General features: G+C 42.5%; 1 protein-coding gene across 1 annotated transcript in view; it reads right to left on the bottom strand.

Moving 5' to 3' along the window:
* Positions 1–11,895, bottom strand: part of LOC126418668 (alpha-tocopherol transfer protein-like) — a 126,141-nt gene extending 114,246 nt beyond the window's left edge. The window contains exon 1 of the mRNA XM_050085552.1: positions 11,819–11,895. The gene's annotated coding sequence lies outside the window, so the exon portion shown is untranslated. The remainder of the gene's footprint in view (positions 1–11,818) is intronic.
* Between the last annotated feature and the right edge of the window lie 3,459 nt (positions 11,896–15,354).

Consider the following 15,354-nt stretch of genomic DNA (forward strand, 5'->3'; position numbering starts at 1 on the left):
CGCAACAATTATATGACTCACGAAGATGATTTATTCTTCAGATCATAGAAATGGCACGTTTTCTATAAGTCTTGTGTCTATACAGTTACACAGTTAGAAACAGAATTAAGTCGTTTCTTGAAACTTCCTAGCAGAGTAAAATTGTTTTAATCTGGCAGGAAGTTTCATATCGCGCACACTCCACTGCAGAGTGAAAATTTAATTCTGAAAGTAGTTTCTTGTTTCATCAGTGTTTCTTTTTTTCAATTGAAAGTATTTTACGGTCGCTGACAGGACTCAGCTACACAGATAAAACTCTATAGAGTTGGCTAATAGTTAAAAACTGCAAAAACAGCAGCCAAGTACATACCTTAAGAATACCTATGTGGTGAGCACAGCGTACTGCACATGTAGGCAACATCAAACCGATCGCATGACTTACGTATAATATTGTTTGTTTTTATATTGAACTAAGACTGAAACTTTAACATTATACTTATTTGTCCTGTTTTGTACACCTTTATTTATTAGTAACGGCAGTTATGAATAATTGTTGCTGCTACATATACAAATATTGAAGTGCACCAAAGTAGGAAAATGTACGAGGGTAACCCAAAAGTAAGGTCTCCTATTTTTTATAAGTACATAGACCTGTTTATTTCTACAGTGGTTTACATCAGTTTACAGCTTGAACATTTAGCTATTTATCGACATAATCACAATTTCTGTCGATGGATGTTTGTAGACGCTGTGGCAGTTTTTGTATGCCCATGTAATACCAGCTTGCCGCCATGCTGTTCAGAAAGTTATGAACCTCTTCTTTCACCTCGTCGTCGGAGCTGAATTGCTGGGACCACAATTAACGCGACAGGTACTGTGAGACTCTGAAAAAACTCAAACGGGCAATTCAGAACCGGAGAAGAGGAATGTTGAGCAAGGGCGTACACATTCTCCGTGACAACGCTCGCCCACGCAAACCATTGCTCTCCTGCAACAGTTTCAGTGGAACATAATCACCCACCCACCCTATAGTCATGCCTTGGCGCCCAGTGACTATCACCTGTTCCCTAGGTTAAAACAACATTTGGCCGGAAAGCAATTCATGTTCATAACTTTCTGAACAGCATGGCGGCGAGCAGATATGACATGGGCATACAAAAACTGCCACAGCGTCTACAAAAATGCATCGACAGAAATGGTGATTGTGTCGAAAAATAGCTAAATGTTCAAGCTGTAAACTGATGTAAACCACTGTAGAAATAAACAGGTCTATTTACTTATAAAAAAATAGGAGACCTTACTTTTGGGATTACCCTCGTAGAATGAAATTTACACTTTGCAGCGGAGTGTGCACTGGTATGAAACTTCCTGGCGGATTAAAACTGCGTGCCGCGCCGAGACTCGAAATCGAGACGTACGACAGAGTCAGGTGGTGCAGTGGTTAGCACACTGGACTGGCATTCGGAAGGACGACGGTTCAACCCCACGTCCGATCAACGTGATTTAGGTTTTCCGTGATTTCGCTAAATCGCTTCAGGCAAATGTCGGCAGGGTTCCTTCGAAAGGGCACGGCAGATTTCCCTTCCCATACTTCCCTAATCCGCGTTTGATATTCGTCTGTAATGACCTCGTTATCGACGGGACGTTAAACACTAATCTCCTCTTCCTCGTCCACCCCCGGTAGCTGAATGGTCAGCGTGACGGATTGTCAGTCCTCTGACCACGGGTTCGATTCCCGGCTGGGTCGGGGAATTTTCTCCGCCCAGGGACTGGGTGTTGTGCCTTCCTCATCATCATCCTATCATCCTCATTGACTGCAGGTCGCCGAAATTGAGTCAAATTGAAAGACCGGCTCCCGCCGAACGATCTGCCCGACGGGAGGCCCTAGCCTTACGACTAAATAAATCCTCCTCCTCCTCGAGACTTACGAAACGTGGAACTGTCGGAAGTACAGTTGTGAGGACAGGTTCTGCTTCGTATTTGTGTGGCTCAGTCGGTAGAGCACTTGCCTACGAAAGGCAAAGGTTCAGAGTTCGAGTCTCCGGCCGACAGACGGTTGTAGTCTGCCGGGAAGTTTCATAGGAAAATGTACTTTTAAAAGGTTGCTGGGTCATTCCATGCCAAGTGGTCTAAACCTTCCCACCATCATGTCTCCAATTTTCTTCAAATTTTATCTGTAGCACTAGTCAAGTGCTAAATTAAGTTTCTCAAGATTTCAAGCCTCTAGCTGCAATACTTGCTGATCTACACCCCCTTGTCTGAAGGGTAGTAAGTTCGCATGCGCGCGACATCAGACAAAATGCCATTTTTGGGGTCTCATAAAATTGAAACCAATTCATAAGAATGGTTAGTAAGATGAGACCCTGTACAGTTTTTTGTGCTGATTCAAACGAAATTAATTATAAGATTACTGATGCAAAATCCGGTCAAACAAGTCGACTCAAAGTGTACCCCTAATTCTGTCGTGACTTAATGCGACAAATTTTGACCAATATTCAGACTGCAATAATTTCCTTGCAGATAAAGATATGGACTTGAACTTTTTACCAAGTCTTATCTTTGTGCTGGACATAATACAGCTGGATTTCCAACTACCCAGGCTTTATAGTCGCCTTGCAAAATCTCTTCAAATTTGGCAGTGTCAGCGCAAATGGCTTTATTTACCAAAGTTCAAAGCCCATTACTACAAAATAGTCAGCCTGGATTTAATTGTGAATAGTATCATCTGAAAGAGAAACTCTTGCTCTACGAGATGGATATATTTTTCTTTTGCAACGCTTCCATTAAGTGCTTATTTACTCAGGTCAAAGTATCTTATATTTTGTGTGCGCAGTGCCCTGCGTTGGTCCATGATGGCTGAGCCATTACTGGTTATCACAATAAAACCAGCATCCCCATCGCCATAGGGGCCACGCCCGATAGCCATGCAGTAACAGCCACGGGTGGGTATCTTTACTGCAGGTTCCCAAGCCTGATTACAGGGTGTCTTTACCACAGGATCCCAAGCCTGATTGTGGGTTTCTTTATGCAGGTTCCCAAGCCTGTCTTCCTCAGTTACTTCATCATTCTGGAAGCATCGTTGATTTGCAAGAGAATGCTTTCAGGAAAACTGTATTGCCGACCAGATGATGTCACTGATGGAGCTGGAATAACACCAATGATAAGTTGTTCCGGAATCCAGCAAGTATCACGTCTTAAGGGCCAATAAAATGAACTTGCAGGACCATGAGGATGCATAAAGCTTATGAAAGCATCTTTCTGTTCGACTGAGATTTCAACGATGTTTCCAATCCACCATTTCTTTTCATAAATGCAAGCAACATACTGCCCAGGCTGAAGATCCATGACTTGAACTACTACTTCAGCAGCACTAATTTTGGCCAAAAAAGATGTCGCATCATTAGAAACTCTACTGACCTTAATTGTCGTCATATCAATGGGCAAAAAATGGTGGTTTTCTCTTGTGCCAGCTAGAGTGTGCCCTTGCAGGAATCTTTCTTCTTGAGAAGCTTTTTCTTCTTCAACTTCCTCTTTGCTGATGAAAAAGAATTTGATTCCATTGATATTATCATTGCAGAAGTTGAAAAGATCTTTGGGTGTTAGAATCTGGTTTTCATATGGACGTTGCAAACTTGCTCTTGCTGCCAACCGTTTTGTTGTGCCTCCAATGCCATCACAAGGCGACTTTCCATGGCTTGTTCCAAAGAAATTCCATTCTGCTGTTATTTCAAAATCTTCTTTGTGATAGCATAAGTTGAGAAAATTCTTGAAATTCTTATATTGTGCAGCTGAACCATCACTGAAGTAGTGGATGTGGCTTATTTTGGAAAATTGCATCTTCAGGTAATTGATTACTTTTCCAATGTAAACATGGACAGTAATCGTATCGTGTCGAAGGCAGTCACTAATAACACAAAGATTCACACATTGCACCTCTTCGTTTTCACAGTAGTAGACTACAAATGGATGAACTGTTGCTTGACTGTTTTCCCAGTGAAAGCCTTGCACTGCATCTTGAACAATAAATGAATAGTTTTCAGCAAAATCCATTAGTATTATGAATTCGCCTTCTTTCAAATCAGTTTTGAGAGCTTTCAGGTGCTGGCTTTGATGCTTGGCAATGTAGTGATGACAAGACAGGTTCCAAATTTTTGCTGCAATATCTTCAACATACTCTTCTGTTGAAAGATGCTTTGTTTCTAAAGTATCCCTGTCGGTATGAATCCATTGTTTGTACTCAATCAGTTCTTCAGGGTCATTATCTTCAAAATATGTTGCAATAACTGCTTCTACACCTTCTGGACCAGGGCAGTTTTCACAACGATGAAGCATACAATCCTTGTTTTCCAAGCTGCAAACAGCTTTGCTAAGAATTTCCTTGTAGTCTTCATTGATTGATGCACCAGTGAGCATAAGCTTGACATTTTGGTGTATTGTACAGACACAAACTGAGTGCATTCCAGCAGAGCCAACTGTAACACACCATTTTGGTCTAAGCTCGCAAAACTTTGAGAAGCCAATTTCTGGTCCATTTTGCTTCTGATAAGACACGTACATTTCCTTCAAATTGCAAAGCAACAACCGCTTTTGCTTGTACACCTTTGTTCCTGAAATTCTCACAGGCACACAGTCTTTCTTCCCTGGACAAAGTCTGCTGAATTCGTCATCTTGAAAAAAGTCATGTACTTTCTGAACAACTTCATCTGAAAGCTTCCTTCCTTGCCGATTTGCTGGAAAAGCTAGAACACCTTGCTCATTCTTCAGTTTTCTCGCTTGCTTTACCATTCTTTCTGATACATTAAATGCTGTTGTCGTATCTTTAATTGTCCAGCTTCTTGGAACCAAGGTCAATATTTGAACTTTTGTCCTACGATTTGACACTTTACATTTTTCTTTCAACTCTTCTATAAGATTATCAAGATCTGCACAATTATTGCATGGGCGACTTTTACTTGAACTTGGCTGTTCATCGTAATTGATTCCTACAGCAGCAGCAATTTGATTCCCAATTAAACTTTGTGCATCCAAGATCTTTCTTTTTGCATAGCTTTGCTTATCTCTTTTACTTAGTTGTCTTCTTTTCAATGGTGAAGCACCAATAAATGATAAACTTTTGTTGATGGCTGGTTCAGTTTCATCCGTTGTGAAATCTTGTTCAGATTGGGTTGATAGTGATGATGAATCTTCTAGCTTTTGGTTCAGTGCCGACATGCAGCGAGGGCAAAGCTTCTGACCAGGTTTTATATCAATCACTTCTTTTTTCTTTAACAGGCAAAGTTTGGCAGCTGTTTCATTATCAAGCAGTCTAAGTCCAGCTTTTACATTGTGATTCCTCTTCTTGAATGGATTGCAACATTTCTTTTGCATCGCTTGATATTCATGTAGGAAGAGGGCTTCATGGTGGAAGCAAATGATGGAATTTTCGTCAAGTTTGGCTTCTGAACGCGAAACAAGCAATTTCTGGTCACATTCTGTGAAATCACTAAACGCTTTGAATCCAGTCTTCTTAGCATAGAAGATAACATGGCACTTCGATGCAGCAGCATCTTTTCCAATTGAACAGGGGGCCAACGATTCTTCTTCTTCATTAACTTCTGACATCTCTCACTGGCCAATCACTGAATAAAACACGAATGAAATATCCAATTATATCAGTAATTCTAAGCGACTATTAAGATTCAAATTCCTAGAAATGAAGAAAAATTAGTGCATCGCGCATACAAAATATAACAACTTTGATGTGAGTTAATGAGTACTTAATGGTCGCGTTGCAAAAAAAACAAATGTCAGTCTTGTAGAGCAAGAGTTTCTCTTTTAGGTGATACTATTCACAAGCAGATTCAGGCCAACTATTTTTTAGTAATTGGCTTGAAACTTTGGTAAATTTTACCGTTTGTGCTGACACTGCCTAATTTGAAGAGATACTGCAGGGCGACCATATGGCCTGGATCATTGCAAATCCGGCTGCATTATGTCTAGCACAAGCATGAAGCTTGGCCAAAAGTTCAAGTCCATATCTTCAACTGCAAGGAAATCATTGCAGTCTTAATATTGGTCAAAATTTGTCGCGTTGTGTCACGACAAATTTTGAAGTATACTTTGAGTCGAGTTATTTGACCGGGGTTTGCATGAGTAATGTTATACATAATTTCGTTGGAATCAGCAAAAAAAACTGTACAGGGTCGCATCTTACTAACCATTCTTATGAATTAGTTTCGATTTTATTAGACTCCAAATATGACATTTTTTTTATGTTGCATGCACACGGACTAAGTACACTTCAGACAAGGGGGTCTAGATCAGCAGCTATTGCAGCTAGAGGCCTGAAATCTTGGGAAACTTACTTCAACACTTGACTAAAGCTACAGTTAAAATTTGACGAAAATTGGAGACCATGATGGTGGGAACTTTTTTCAGTTTTAGACCACTTGGTGTGGAATGACCCTGCTACCACAATATTTTATTTCTAGTGACCACACCAGAGAGGTGCTCGTTATATATGCAAGATATTGAGACAGAATGTAGCAAAGAGTTAATATTGTAGGAGTAATTTCTGTGACCGTATGGCTCAGAGTTTTCGAGAAAAGTGCTAGATAAAATAAGTAGTATCAGGAGTGTGCTGCCATCCAGTCCGGTGAATTTATAATCTTTTGAGCATTTTTATGCTGCAGATAAGATCTACAGGGTGATCCAGCTGAAGTTTCGGATGAGATTGTCTCGAAAACTATATATCGGGTAAAAATAGTGGGTAACGCAAGTTCGTAAGCTCAAAGGGGGACATCAAATGATACTATACGTGACCCCCAACCCCCGCCCCCTTGGGTGGGGCGGGGGCCAAATTTTAAATCTTAAATGGAAACCCCCATTTTCTATTGCAGATTCAGATTCTCCATAAAAAATTAATCAAGTTGTGTCTGAAACAGTTTTTTAAACCATTGACAGATGGCGCTGAAATCGAGAAAAATTAAAATTGCGGAAGAACTCCGATTTATTCAGAATGATCCGAGAAGGACGCATCAAATCGATACAAAATGTGCACCAATTCTTTCATTACGCCAAATTAAGCTATTGTTTTACAAAATGTAACCTACCCCACAGTTTTTGATGGAAGGAGGCGGGATGTCATTAAAATCTCGTTAGGGAACTCTTCACAGTTGCATTACTCATCCGACTGTGGCGCTACCGTGGCCAAACTGCGAATGCACCAAACTTTATACTGAGCAGTTTATAGTTCGCAGTTTGGCCACGGTAGTGCCACTGTCCGGTGAGTATGAGTAATGCAACTGTGAAGAGTTGCCTAACGAGATTTTATCACCATTCCGCCTCCCTCCATCAAAAACTATGGCGGGTATGATACATTTTGTAAAACAATAGCTTAATTTGGCGTAATGAAAGAATTGGTGCACATTTTGTATCGATTTCATGGGTCTTTCACGGATCATTCTGAATAAATCGGAGTTCTCTCCCAATTTTAATTTTTCTTGATTTCAGCGCCATCTTTCAATGGTTTAAAAAATGTTTCAGACAAAACTTGCTTACTTTTTTATGGAGAATCCGAATCTGCGATAAAAAATGGGGGTTTCCATTTAAGATTTAAAAGTTGCCCCCTGCCCCACCCATGGGGGCGGGGGCTGGGGGTCACGTGTAGTGTCATTTGATGTCCCCCTCCGAGCTTACGAACTTGTCTTACCCACTATTTTTACCCGATATATAGTTTTCGAGATAATCTCATCTGAAACTTCAGATGGACCACCTTGTATATAAGGTGTTTCCTTAAGAGCGCGCAAAAATTTAACAGGACATAGGGTATGCTCCATTGAACAATTTGAGGCAAGGAGCCTGGGATCGGAGAAGCCAGCTTAAAGAGATAACAGGTTACTGTGTATTTTTTATTTATATTAGTTACAGATAACTGCAAATACCATCACTGACACGATGAACGCAGCATTTGTACTGTATCTTAAAAAATGTGGTGAAACTGACGGCGCCGGCCGCGGTGGTCTCGCGGTTCTAGGCGCGCAGTCCGGAACCGCGCGACTGCTACGGTCGCAGGTTCGAATCCTGCCTCGGGCATGGATGTGTGTGATGTCCTTAGGTTAGTTAGGTTTAAGTAGTTCTAAGTTCTAGGGGACTGATGACCACAGCTGTTAAGTCCCATAGTGCTCAGAGCCATTTGAACCATTTGAACCATTTTGAAACTGACGGCCATCAATACAAGCGTGACATCGGTGAACAAGATTCTGACACACACTGACAGATATTCCTGGTGTGTTTCGCATCACATCATAGGTAGCTACAGTTATGGCAACTAATTCCATCTCCGCATCCACTGGGGTCTCATCACAAGTGACTTGAGGTATCCCCATAGGGAATAAACAAGGAGATTCAGGTCAGGTGACCTCGCAGGCCATGGAATAGGACCTCCCCTTCCAATCCAGAGATCAGGAAATGCACCACTGAGATCGTTACGGACATCCACACTGAAGTGGGCCAGTGCACTGTTATGTCGTATCAACATCCTCTCACGAACAGCCAAGGGGACAGTGTAAATACGATACAACAGAGCCACCTTACGGACACATGAGGTAAACAAAACCTTCATCATGACTTCCAAGTAATCGGGATCATCCTCTTGGGTTCCTTGCAGGAAATAAAGAATGTACATGTAAATAAAAAGCACATGACGTGTAAACTTGTACGAGAGTTAGTTGTAAAAAAAGCTGGAAAACAGTAACGCTAGACAAAGCGGTAGACAAGTTTACTTCCATGTCTGCTTAAGCCGGCTTCTCCCATCCCAGGCTCCCTACCTCAAATTGTTCAGTAGTGCATTCTCTATGTCCTGTTACATTTCTACACGCTCTTGCGGAAACTTGTATATCAAATTTTGAGTCACTTCGAATTACACAATTCCCCAAGCTATTAGCCTAATTTTAAAATGGTTACAATAGGATCACTCCATGTCAAGTAGCTTAAATTTATACAAGACGTTATGTGGATCTATACGCACATTTGAAAACTCCGTCGAAAATGTTATTAGCTATCTTTGTTTTCCTTAAAATAAAAATTAATTTACTCAGCCTTTAACTTTTACAAATGTTCATCTATTCATTTCGGCTGTTCCTGTGCGATACTGGAATTCACCACAGACTCAAAATATAGCTGTAACTTCCAAAAGAGCGCACAAACAACCTAAATGAACAGATAAACATTTATGAATGTCAAAAACTGAGCAAATTAATTATTATTTAAAAAGAAACAGAGATAACTAATTAACCTTTAATAGATTTTACATCTACATCTACATGGATATCCTAAATCAAATTTCAGTACCTGGCAGTGGGTTCATCGAACCATCTTCACAATAATTCTCTATTATTCCAGTCCCGAAAAACGCACCGAAAAAACGAACACCTATGTTTTTCCGTGCGAGCTCTGAGTACCCTTATTTTATTGTAATGATCGTTTCTGCCTATGTAGGTCGGCGTCAGCACAAAAGTTTTCCCATTCGGAGGAGAAAAATAATTTTCAGATGTGCATATCCAGGAAGCCCACATATCCTTCGCTAGTAATAGCAGTCAAAACACGTTATCGAACTTCCATATTATCTTTGAACTGGTATGTCTCAAAAATTAAATACACTTTTCTCGATCCAACAAAAAGAGTTCTTTCAAATGGTGCAAAGAGGAACGAAATCTGAGATGAACGTGTTGGGAAAATTAGACGATATTGATGAATAAAGTTTTTGAATCGATTTTAATGTCGGATAGCTCAGTAATTATTTGAGTAATCAAGACACCACTTGACAACCTTATGACATTCTGGCTGGCTGGAAACGAGAAAAAAATCATCATCAGAAAGTCACTCTATCATAAGAGACAAGTAGCCAATACGTCATCCAGATCTTGACGGTAAGATTTATGAGCTACTTAGCAGCTAATTGTGATAAATTTGCTGTACAGTGAGAGCATATTTAGCAAATAGGTTGTTGTACCTAATCAGTTGAGCAGAATCACCAAGGGTTTGCGTGGGAATCCTTAGGTCATCAGCAACAGTAAAGCAAACCTGATGATTTATTTATACCTGTGGCTATATAGAAAAACTGGCCTTTACAAAAGTATGATTAGTGGCCCCAGAAAACTACTTATGAAGCTGTAATTTGGCATGGATTCGTGTAAGACCTTTATACACATAATGTACACATTTCATCAATATTGGAGAGGGTCGAGTGGAAATCCTTAGGTAACTAGACATGGAATGAGCCAATAGGAAAATTTACTGCTATTACTTACGACGTGGGAAACGGTTATGAGCCTTTTAATTTCCGTAACAATAAACGAAGAATAAAAGGATTGTACCAGAAAGCAAATCGAAAAATTTTTGCCTCTGAAAAATATTTTATAGCTTGATACATCGCTAATAGTCTGGATGTCATAGCTCCAGATTCTACAGCTACATACATACTCCGCAATCCACCATACCGTGCGTGGCGGAGGGTACCTCGTACCACAACTAGCATCTTCTCTCCCTGTTCCACTCCCAAACAGAACGAGGGAAAAATGACTGCCTATATGCCTCTGTACGAGCCCTGATCTCTCTTATCTTATCTTTGTGGTCTTTCCGCGAAATATAAGTTAGCGGCAGTAAAATTGAACTGCAGTCAGCCTCAAATTCTGGTTGTCTAAATTTCCTCAGTAGCGATTCACGACAAAAACGCCTCCATTCCTCCAGAGACTCCCACCCGAGTTCCTGAAGCATTTCCGTAACACTCGCGTGATGATCAAACCTACCAGTAACAAATCTAGCAGCCCGCCTCTGAACTGCTTCTATGTCCTCCCTCAATCCGACCTGATAGGGATCCCAAACGCTCGAGCAGTACTCAAGAATAGGTCGTATTAGTGTTTTATAAGCGGTCTCCTTTACAAATGAACCACTTCTTCCCAAAATTCTACCAATGAACCGAAGACGACTGTCCACCTACCCCACAACTGCCGTTACATGCTTGTGCCACTTCATATCGCTCTGCAATGTTACACCCAAATATTTAATCGACGTGATTGTGTCAAGCGCTACACTACTAATGGAGTATTCAAACATTACGGGATTCTTTTTCCTACTCATCTGCATTAATTCACATTTATCTATATTTACAGTTAGCTGCCATTCTTTACACCAAACACAAATCCTGTCCAAGTCGTCTTGTATCCTCTTATAGTCACTCAACGACGACTACACCACACCATCATCAGCAAACAGCCGCACATTGCTATCCACCCTATCCAAAATATCATTTATGTAGATAGAAAACAACAGCGGACCTAACATACTTCCCTGGGGCACTCCAGATGATACCCTCACTTCCGAAGATTTTCGGAACGTTTTGACTTTAGCTTACTAGGAAGCCGCTTGACAGTTCCACCACAGCAAAAGAGACACAACGATACGACACATTACAAAACCTAAGAAATAGCGATGACCCTCCCTTCGTTTGTGAGATGCCTGTGAACTGTATGCACAAAACCAATGGTACATTTGAACGGGATTGCTTGTACAAGCCTTACGGCCCACTCAAGAATGGTAATGTCGCAACTTACAGCTATAAATAATCATTTTGCAAAGCAATTAGAGTATCCTTGCTGATGGTTTCTTCCACTGTAGCAGATGAAAAGAGGGATCGGAAGATCATAGTTGAAGCCACGGCCAAAACACTGGCCACAAAATCATTATCGTAAACGTTTTTGTGCGTTAACGCACCATAGTTACTCTCGAATTAAACAGCAATGAAGAAGTGTGATGCGAGTGACGGCGGATTTGGAGGGCGTGGCGAGTCGACAGTACTCACCGGTGCAGAAGCGAACAGCTGGTCGTGGCAGAGGCGGAAGGACGGGGCAGAGGTGACGGCGCAGACTGCGATTCCTGGCTGCGTCGCCGCCTTAGCTGCGCTCGCGCTCTGCTGCTGGAGAAGATTCCGGTGGTGGGATCGGCTGGAGGGGGCCGGCGAGGAGGGGGGAGCGGTCTGCAGGCTTGCGTAGCAGCAGGCAGGGTCGTCGGCCGCGACGTCTTCCACAGCATAGCGGCGAGCCAAATGACCACCCACCGTTCACGGAGGAGGGCTACCTTTAGCGTCCGAAACAGTCCAGTCCTTCTGGCGGTTGATGTACCGGGTGAACAAAAAGTCAGTATAAGTTTGAAAACTTAATAAACCACGGGATAATGTAAGTAGGGAGGTAAAAATTGACACACATGATTGGAATGAAATGGGGTTTTATTAGAACAAAAAAAAAAAACAAAGTTCACAAAATGTCCGACAGATGGCGCTGGACAGCAAAACGTCAGTGACTGCGCATGACAATCGTGTATAAAAGGAGCTGTAATGAGAGAGAAAATCCCGCCCCTCCCCGGTTCTATAAAGCCCTCCAAATCCTCGAACGCCATGCGCTCCGCCTCGCCTTCCGCATCCGCCTTCCGTCCCCCACGCGCATCCTCTACGACCTCATCCCCTTCCCCCACCTTCTCCTTTTCCTTGAACACATTTGCACACTATATATTGTCCGCCGCCTTGATCCCCCTCACCCCTTGGTGTCTCCCTTCCTCTCCATCCCCAGCCCATTGCCGCCCCTTTACCATTGTATCTCACGCTCCCTCCATCTCCACACCCTCCACCTCCTTTCCCAACACAACTTCCACCATCTACCCCTCCCGGATGATGAGCTTCGCCCTGACATCTACCCTTCCTACCAACTCTAACCCCCTCTTCCTGGCTCCTCCTCAGAGCTTCCTCTCCTCCCCCTCCCCCCTCCTGAGTGGCTTCCCCCTCCTACTCCCCTCCCTCTCTTGTGCCTCCTTTCAGTGTCTCTGCGATCCCTCCTGCCCTGTCTTCCCTTTTCCTCTCCCACCCCACGTGTCTCCTGCCTCTTCGTGTACCCACTGATGCCCCTCCTCTCTTCATCCCGCCGCTTCCCCTGCTGCCCCTTGCTCTCCCCTCCTTTTCCATCCTCTCTGACCTTTCCCTCGGCAGGTCCCACCTGGCAGTTTTATTCTTCGACGTGTGTGCTCCAAGTGGGTTTTAAGTGTGTTGTTCCGGAGTGTTTTTAATACTGTGGCAGACCTTTAACCTGTGCATGCGCATTCGCTGTCTTCTCTGTGTTTTAAGAATCGCCAACTGTGTTTTTTAACTTTCTGGTGACTTTTTTAACTGTCCCCCATGAATGTCTCCATGTCAGTGTATTTTTACCTCCATTTTCTCCCCTTACTCTGTTTTATGTTCCCCTTTTTTATCTCCTTATGTGTGTATCATTTCATTCTTGTTTTAGTTGCCTGTCACTCGGCTGAAGAGCGGCGGATTGTGCCGCTGACAGCCCTCCCCTGCCCATATGGGGCAGGGGCATGAAATCACAAAAAGAAAAAAAAAAGAAAAAAAGAGAGAGAATCAGATACACCAGCAGTCGCAGCATGTTGACGTTAGCTGAAAAGGCGCTTTTAGTGAAGCTGTATTATCAGAATGGGGAATGTGCTAGTTCAGCATCTAACAACCCTACCACAACACAGGTCAAAAATTAATTATGATTGTAGTGTTGCTCACGCTGCTAAATATTGCATTTTCGGGCAACAATAAAGTTATATTATGTGGCAGGTAACATTAGAGCACAGTTAATAAAGTCATTTTTGGAAATAATGGATAAACAAGGCACTCATCTTTTCGTGTTTCCCACGCTGGTCTCGTTGTGAACTCATGGCTCAATCGTCGAAAATCTAGGTAGTGAGGATTCCAAGCTCGGATGCAAAGAGGCCTAAGTGTTATTCTGCGATATTCAAAAGTTTTATAGATGTGTCTCGTAAACCATTCTAGAAGATTAAACTTTTGCAAGTTAAGACACTGGTGATGTAAAAAAGTAATCAGCACCCCGAATTTAAGTTACACTTCTTTTTTATTACTTTTGTTGCAACATCACTTCACAATATAAAACATACTTGTGAATATCTTCCTCACTGTTAAAGTTCACATTTCTTAAACTGACTAATACAACTTACGTCTTTTCAACATGGCGACCAAGACTTGACTCTCTAATAACCGCTTACGCGCCCAAAATTCAGAGTTACAAGTACGTCAAGGATCAGAGTGACAAAAGAAAGAATACACATAAGAATAATATCATTGCAATATAAACATATCGTTGCATCAAAGTATCTCTACATTAATGAAATCAAATCTGAATGTTGTCACAGAAATATATTAACTATTTTACAGAAACACAGTAGAATATTGCTGGCATCGAGAGGTTGAGGTAAGGTGCCGTAATGGTTACGTAATTCAAGTACTATTACAAGCGTTACGACACTATCGGATAGAGGTCCGTTGACAAATGCAGCTGTGGCGAGAATGATTTCGAAGTTCGAAGCCACGGGTTGTTTAGATGATAGACCCCGTAGTGGCCGACCGAGCACAAGGCGTAATGCTGCGGAGACAGTTCAGGAAGAAATGGAGACTGTAGCGGGTTCGTCTAAGCACGGGGAAGGCAGCGCTCGTGCAGTCGCACGTCGCACCGGCATTCCATACACTACTGTTTGGTCGGCACTTAGGCGTACCTTCCGATGCTATCCGTACAAAGTCCATCGGTATCATGAACTGTTACCTGGCGTTTTAGTGAAGCGGAGGGCATTTGCGGTGTGGGCGTTTCAAAAGATGGCGGAAGATAACGATTGGTTGAGTAACGTGTTGTGGACCGACGAAGCTCATTTCACTCTCCGGCGGTCTGTCAACGCCCACAACTACAGAATTTGGGCTACCGAAAATCCTAGAACTGTCGTGGAAACTTCATTGCACGACGAGAAAGTCACGGTATGGATTGGATTTACCACATCTACCGTTATCGGGCCTTTTTTCTTCGAGGAAATGCGTGATTCTGGTTTTGTAACTGCTACCGTGACGGATGAGAGGTACGCCGATATGTTACAGAATCGCATCATCCCCAGCCTGACTAATAAACGCCTGCTGGAACGTACGATGTTTATGCAGGATGGCGCTCCACCCCATATTGCTAGACGCGTGAAAGATCTCTTGCGCGTGTCGTTTGATGATGATCGTGTGCTCAGCCGCCACTTTCGTCATGCTTGGGCTCCCAGGTCCCCAGACCTCAATCCGTGCGATGATTGGCTTAGGGCTTACCTGAAGTTGCAAGTGTATAGTGATCGACCGACATCTCTAGGGATGCTGAAAGACAACATCCGACGCCAATGCCTCACCATAACTCCGGACATGATTTACAGTGCTGTTCACATTATTCCTCGACTACAACTATTGTTGAGGAATGATGGTGGACATATTAAGCATTTCCTCTAAGGAACATCATCTTTGCTTTGTCTTAGTTTGTTATGCTG

This window comes from Schistocerca serialis, chromosome 9 (assembly GCF_023864345.2).
Source record: "Schistocerca serialis cubense isolate TAMUIC-IGC-003099 chromosome 9, iqSchSeri2.2, whole genome shotgun sequence".
Taxonomy (NCBI): domain Eukaryota; kingdom Metazoa; phylum Arthropoda; class Insecta; order Orthoptera; family Acrididae; genus Schistocerca; species Schistocerca serialis.